Source organism: Heterodontus francisci, unplaced genomic scaffold (assembly GCF_036365525.1).
Source record: "Heterodontus francisci isolate sHetFra1 unplaced genomic scaffold, sHetFra1.hap1 HAP1_SCAFFOLD_43, whole genome shotgun sequence".
Lineage (NCBI taxonomy): Eukaryota > Metazoa > Chordata > Chondrichthyes > Heterodontiformes > Heterodontidae > Heterodontus > Heterodontus francisci.
In genome coordinates this window covers 16,361,783-16,369,589 of record NW_027141852.1, presented here as the reverse complement: position 1 = coordinate 16,369,589, position 7,807 = coordinate 16,361,783, and the positions used below count along the sequence as shown (strand labels likewise).

Sequence of the window (7,807 nt, the reverse complement as noted above, 5' to 3'; positions counted from 1 at the left end):
TGAGGCGCCTAGACAGAGTGGACAGTAAGGACCTGTTTCCCCTGGTGGGGAGGTCAGTTACCAGGGGCCACAGACATAAGGTGATTGGTAGAAGGATTAGAGGGGACATGAGGTGAAACGTTTTTACCCAGAGGGTGGTGGGTGTCTGGAATTCGCTGCCAGGAATGGTGGTGGAGGCAGAAACCCTCAACTCATTTAAAAATACCTGGACATGCACCTGAAGTGCTGTAACTTGCAAGTCTGCGGATCAGGTGCTGGAAGGTGGGAATAGATTGGGTGGCTAGTTTTTTCGGCCAGAGCAAACGCGATGGGCTGAATGGGCTCCTTCTGTGCCCTAATTTTTCTATGATTCTATGGAAATTGCCAGCACTGACACAGATCATTTCATTAGTACATTGATATTGGAATGACTATAAGGAGAAGCTAGTTAAACACATAATGGTGAAAGGAATGGAAGATAGCGTTGGTTGTTCCAGATGAAGAGGGATAGACAGAGGTGCGGGTACAGCAGACTTCAGACAGCAATCAGCCCTTTCAGATACTGTGGGTGGCTCTGAAAAGAGCCTTTGAGTATTTGAAAAAATCCTGGCAGATTGACTTGGTTTTGGTGCCCGATGCACTGGTTTTCCTGGGCAGCAACACGGCCTGGATATTAGGCAGCACTCTACCCTGAACGATGGTCACCCCTCCCAGCAGCTTGTTGAGCTCCTCATCATTGAGGACGGCCAGCTGTAGGTGTCTGGGGATGATGCAGGTCTTCTTGTTGTCCCGGGCCGCGTTACCGCCCAGCTCGAGGATTTCAGCGGTCAGATACTCGAGCACAGCAGCCAGATAGACCTGGGCTCTGGCACCCACACGCTCAGCATAGTTACCCTTTCTCAGGAGCCTGTGAACACGGCCCACCGGGAACTGCAGTCCAGCCCGGGAGGAGCGAGACTTGGCCTTGGACCGAGCTTTCCCGTTGGTCTTTCCTCTTCCAGACATTTCCACAATCTCACAAATACTTTCACAATGAATGGATAATTTCGTCAGCATTAAACATACACATGGGGTAGTCAGGATGGTCGAGCAGTCTGAGACGGTTCATTCAGATCACAATTCTCTCTGCAGGGGTGGGTTCAAATTCCCCTTCTGATAAGTTGTGTTTTGACATGACTAGAGGTATTTGGGAGTAGCGATGAAGAACAAACAGAGATCACGAAAGAATATTGACAAACAAAATCAAAACAAATCCAAAGATGTTTCATCAATACATTGCAGTCAGAGGCAACTGAGGAAAGAGTCGGGCTCATCAAAGACCTAAAAATGTAACCTATGTGTCAGTGTGGAAGATGTTGGTATGTTTATTAATGAATATTTTACTGTCTTCACAAATGAGGGGGGTGATGCAGATATTGTAATTAAGGAGAAGGAGTGTGAAGTTTTGGACATGATAAACTGAGGGAGAGAAGAAGTATAAATGGGATTAGCATCCTTGAAAGTGGATAAATCATCAGGGCCGGATGAAATGTACCCCAGGCTGTTAAAAGAAGTCAGGGAGGAAATAGTTGAAGGTCTGACCATCAGTTTCCAATCCCTCACTGGATACGGGTGTGATGTCAGAGGATTGGAGGTCTCGTAACACTGCAATAAAAGCAAAATTCTGCAGATGCTGCAAATCTGAAATAAAAACTAGTTGCATTGGAAATACACAGCAGATCTGGCAGCAACTGTGGAGAGAGAAGCAAAGTTAACGTTTCTGTTCTGATGAAAGGTCACTGACCTGAAATGTTAACTTTGTTTCTCTCTCCACAGATGCTGCCAGACCTGCTGTGGATGTCCAGCACTTTTTGTTTTTATTGCTAACATTGCACCATTGTTGAAAAAGGAAGCGAATGATCGACCAAATAATTAAAGGCCAGTCAGCCTAACCTCAATAGTGGGCGAATTATTGGAATTAATTCTGAGAGACAGGATAAACTGTCACTTAGAAAGGCACAGATTAATCAAGTACCGTCAGCATGGATTTGTTAAGGGAAGCTCCTGTCTGACTATCTTGATTGAATGTTTTTGAAGAAGTAACAAGGAGGATTGATGAGGATAGTGCAGTTGATCTGATCCACATGGATTTTAGCAAGACTTTTGACAAGGTCCCACATGGCAAACTGGTTAAAAAAAATAAAAGCACATGGGATCCAGGGGAATGTAGCAAGCTGGACACAAAATTGGTTCAGTGGCAGGAAACAAAAAGGAATTGGTTACAGGTGTTTTTGCAACTGGAGGACTGTTTCCAGTGGTGTTCCACAGGGCTCAGAACTAGGTCCCCTGCTTTTTGTGGTATATATTAATGATATGGACATAAATGTAGAGGGCACAATCAAGATGTTTGCAGATGACACAAAAATTGTCCGTGTTGTTGATAGGGAGGAGGATTGCTGTACACTGCAGGAAGATATCAATTGACTGGTAAGGTGGGCAGAGAAGTGGTAAATGGAATTCAAATTGGACAAGGGTGAGGTGATGCATTTGGGAGGTCAAAAAAGGCAAAGGAATACACAATTAATGGGAGAACACTGAACGGTGCAGAGGAAGTGAGGGACGTTGGAGTGAATGTCCACAGATCCCTGAAGGTAGCAGGACTGGTCAATAAGGTGGTTCAACAAGTATATGGAATCCTTTCCTTTATTAGCTGAGGTATAGAATATAAGGGTGACCTGGGTGTCCATGTCAATAAGTCACTGACAGCTAACATGCAGGTGCAGCAAGCAATTAGGAAGGCTAATAGTATGTTAGCCTTTATCACAAGAGGATTTGAGTACAGGAGTAGTGAATTCTTGCTTCAATTGTATAGAACCTTGGTTAGACCGCACTTGGAGTACTGTGTGCATTTTTGGTCTCCTTACCTTAGGAAGGATATTATTGCCATGGAGGGAGTTCAATGAAATTTCATCAGACTTGTTCCTGGGATGATGGGACTGTTCTATGAAGAGAGATTGGGGAAACTGGGGCAGTATTCTCTAGAGTTTCGAAGAATGAGAGGTGATCTCATTGAAACCTACAAAATACTTAAAGGACAGTCAGGGTAGATGCAGCTAAGATGTTTCATCTGGATGGGGAGTCGAGAACCAGGGGCTCAATTTCAAAATAAGGGGGAAGCTCCTTAGGACAGAGATGAGGAGAAATTTCTTTACTCGGAGGGTTGTGAATCTTTGGAATTCTGTACCCCAGATGGCTGTGGAAGCTCAGTCGTTGAGTATGTTTAAAGCAGAGATTGACAGATTTGTAAATACAAATGACATAAGGGAATATGAGGAAAGTGTGGGGAAAAAAGCATTGAAGTGGATGATCAGCCATGATCATATTGAATGGTGGGGCAGGCTCGATGGGCTGAATGGCCGACTCCTGCTCCTATGTTCCTATGTTCCTAACTCCACATGATCGGCGAGGCACATCTTCAGGCCGACTTGGTGGATGGTGTAAACAGATATCACTGCTTCTGATCTTCACCAGAACAGAGAGTGAGATGTAACATTGATCATCAAACAGACTGTGAGAGAATACAACAGAATAAAACACATGGAGAGACACTGTGGAATAACAAATAGATTTGATTGGAATGTTGAATTCTGATTGGAATGGATAAAACACCAGAAACAACAGATTAAATTGGGATTCTCATCACTATATTGATCTGAGACAGAAAAGCGAAACTGATGGAAAGAAGGGAAGAAGGAAGAAAAGAAACGATGGAACTGCTCACTTTTTTCAGTTTTTTCACTTGCCCCTCAAAGCTGGATAAAAAAAAAGTTGCATATAACAGAGAATTTCACCAAAAAGGGAGATTAAATGCTGCAGAAACCTTGGATCGAAGGATGCCCCAACAGATCACCTGTTTAACTGTCTCCTCACTGGGGGATTTCAATCAGTGAGTAATATTATTCTCTACCTTTTTTTTTGTTAAATGAACCCAGAACGGTCACTTGGAATTAATATTTGTGTTCCGACTCCTGAATAATAAAATTGTGAGTTTCTCGATATTTTCGGGACACATTTCCTGCTGAAAGAACTAAGAACTCTTTTCTAATTTACACAATACTATATACACACTCATCAAGCCTCCTAAGCTAGCATCCTTGGTGCTGCTCTCTCTTTTCCCAAACCTCATCTCCTGTGACTGTTACATCATCACTTTGACAGTGGGAGTGATTGATCCCAATGTCCTCAGCATTAACCCTTTACATCCTTATACTACACTGTCTGTCCAAAAAAATGGGTGGAGGGAACTTGATTTATCGAAACACCAACAGCTGCCAGTTGAAAATCAACTCAAACCCATCAGCGAGAGAGAGAGAGAGAGACTGTCAGAGTACTTCCTGCATCCAGTCCTGACCCTGTCACACTCAGCAGCTGCTCACCCAGACCCCACTCTCATCAACACTGAACATTGTTACCGAGACACTTCAAATACTGTTTATAGAAGGCAGGAAAGGTCAATGTTCACACAGCTGTATTGAAAAGAACAACGTTTAATATCTCCTCACTGTTTCTCGGTAACCACATGAGACATAGGTTTTCTTATTTGGTTCCTTTGATTTTTCTTGTTCCTGACTGACAAATATTCCAAACCTCAGATAAACCCTCCCACTTGCGTCATGTCCCAGTCTCAGTCACAAGCAACACATAACAACACAAACACTCTGAAACATACAACGCAGTCACACTTTCCTTCAGTGACATTAATGTCGAGCTGTTTTCCAGGTTGAATGCAACTGTGAACACGTTTGTATCAAAGAAGTTGCCTTTGAAATATCAGGACTGAATTTCTGTCCAAGGAGGAACAGCCATTCCAAACTGACATTCTTCACAAAGGCTGTTTTCTCTTGTGACGAAAATTCATCACATAATTTGAATTCTCACTGAAAGTTCAGAAGACACAGATGGAAGTGGTTGACAAGGTAACTTATACATCACAAATGAGAAACAAGGCTCTGCTGGGAATTGAACCCAGGATCTCCTGTTTACAAGACAGGTGCTTTAACCAACTAAGCTACAGAGCCAGATGTGGTTATAATTAAAATCAGAGGAGTGCACTATTTATTCTCATATAATATCAATATCAAAGGAAAATACAGCAGATGCTGGACATCTCAAATAAAAACAAGAAACGCTGGAAATACTCATCAGGTCTGGCAGCATCTGTGGAGAGAGAAGCAGAGTTAACGTTTCAGGTCAATGACCCTTCTTCAGACCCTTCTATATATTCTCATCCCACTTCTCCACAGGTCACAACATATATTTTAACTTTTCCCACTTCCTGAAACAGTCAATCACATACTCTATTCTTCCCAGAATAGAAGACACTGACCAGGTTTCTTTAATGAACAGCAAAATTATCAGTTTATTACAGAACAAGTTTTAACTAGTCATGAAATAAAGCATAAATACACAGGTAGAAATTTTAAAAGTTCCCTTTTTACCTTAACCAACATTTAAAGCCCCTTTCTTACCACAGCCCCACACACGCACACACACATACACCGGTTAACTGAAAAAAAAAAGAATTATTTTTTCAATTCTGAGTTCTGTTAAAGACAAAAACAACACTTGGGCTGATTACTTGTTCATTCCTGAAGAAAACAGCAGATGAGATATGTTGTTCCAAAACTGGCAAACAGTCTAACTTCTGAGTATGCGTAGACAGGTCACCAGGGTCTTTTAGAACAGTTTTTTAGAGGCAGTGTTGAGAATTAATTTTAGCAGGCTTTCTTCAAAGACAGGAGAAGAGATGAATTGACACAGTGAAGTTCTCAGGGTCTTTTAAAGATTTGCTGCAAAACAACGTGGGTTGTGATCTTCTCTCCTTCCTTGACACTTCTTCAGGCTAACTTTATCAGCTGCTCACTCCAGAAGGTAAAACACAATGACTGCGACAAATAAAAGCTTGTGATTTTTCTGCCCTCTTCGGTGAGTGCTGCTGCTGCCGGGTTTGTCCAATCAAGAGGCGCAACTGACTTCTCTGTCCACATTTCCCCCTGTTACCAGGGTTTCTGTTCGACATTTAACTTGAGTCATGTGACAACCAGTAAACATAGTTGCCAAATTAATACTTTCAGTACCCTCTTGAAAAAGAACTGGTCTGACATTTATTAAGTTTGACGATGAATTCCTCAAAAAGAATTTCACAAAAAAAAATTCTAAATCACTTCCATAACATCATGTACTTTCCCTGAGCTACAGGTTATTGCAAGTCTCTCTGGCTGTGTTTATTTTTGTTGATTTTGCACTCAGGTTCTTTCTGAATCCATGTGTTTGCAGAACTTTGTCAGTGAGAAACATGGAGATATGCTTAAAGATTTCCCTGCAAATTATTCATATCTCCGTCTTTCTCCGAACTTTGTAGAAACACATTAATGTGGGAATCACACACATCAGGCCGTCAAACCTCTCCGTTAAACATTGAAAGGTGACAGTGTTTATTGTGATGGGGTTCCATTTATTCAGACACATCTGGTATAAAAGTGCTCAAGAAATGATTCACACATGTAATGTATTTGTATATTATGTGCATGACATAATGACGTAAGTAAACAATTCCTTGCACTTACCACGCTTGGTGTATATTTTCTCTGCTGATGCCCCCTGAATATATTGGAGAAAATGGTGATGAGGATGAGATAAAAGTCTGTAAATATAGGCAGCAAGCAGCAGCAGGGACTGCAGTGAACAAGATCAGGCAGCTCCTGGTGACCTACCTGCTCGGATGGTGGAGATTTTAGGTGGATTGTGTGAAGCCTGGGCAACAGAATGTCTCTTCAGTTGAATGAGATACCGCAGGGTATTCCTGTGCATCTGATTCAAATTGCTTATTTGGGACAATATGGCTGCACACATATGGGATACATCGGAAGGTGAGGAACTTATGAGAGGGCTTGAGAACCATTCAGTTCATATATTGAAAGAATGGACATGTTTTTCAGAGCTAATAACATTTTGGAATTTGAAGGTGAAAGTGCAGAGGTCAAGACTCAGAATGAGGCAATTCTTGAGGGCAAGAAAGCAATTTTGCCAATGGAAATTAGCCTGGAAGTGTATGACCAGCTAACAAAGCTTCCTGCTCCCATCAAGGCAAAAGATGTACCATTCAAAACAATCATCACCAAGTTGGAGGAACATTTCAACCCTAAGCCACTGGAGATCACGGCAAGCTAGAAATTTGGAAGCAGAAATCAGAAAAGTAGTGAAACAGTTGGTGAGTACATTGTGGCACTGAAGAATTTATCACTACATTGCAACTTTGGCATATTCTTAGACCGTGCATTATGAGACAGATTTGTGCTTATATTGGTGGATGAGAAAAGATACTAAACACACAAAATCTCACATTCGAGCTCGCATGTAAGATTGCTCTTTCCATGGAGATTGCATCAAAGAATGCTCGAGAATTTCATCCTGTGCCAGTGATTGTAACACACTTCAGGGGAGCTTAATAAAACTGGTAAAATGGGCTTTCACATGGCAGTTAAAATTTACACAGAGAATTGTGAAGAGATACAATTTGGGAGGAAGAATAAGGAGAGGCCATATAAATGAAATGTTACAATTCTAAAGTGGGTGCCAGAACAGAGAGACAATGTACACCAATCTTAGAAGGTTTGAAAAGGCTTCTAAGAGCAAACAGGACACTTGGCTTTATTAATAGAGACATATAGTAAAAGCAAATAAGTTATGATAAACCTTTATAGAATACTGGGTCTGAATGGCCTACTCCTCTACCTCCACAGAAAGCTTCCATTCCAGGTTTGCACACACTCGTCAGGATCAGTCTCCA

At 41.8% G+C, this 7,807-nt stretch overlaps 1 non-coding gene across 1 annotated transcript; it reads right to left on the bottom strand.

Annotated features, from left to right (window-relative positions):
* Nucleotides 1-4,962: 4,962 nt before the first annotated feature.
* trnat-ugu (transfer RNA threonine (anticodon UGU)) lies at nucleotides 4,963-5,036 on the bottom strand. The gene has a single exon. It is a non-coding gene; the product is annotated as a tRNA-Thr (tRNA).
* Between the last annotated feature and the right edge of the window lie 2,771 nt (nucleotides 5,037-7,807).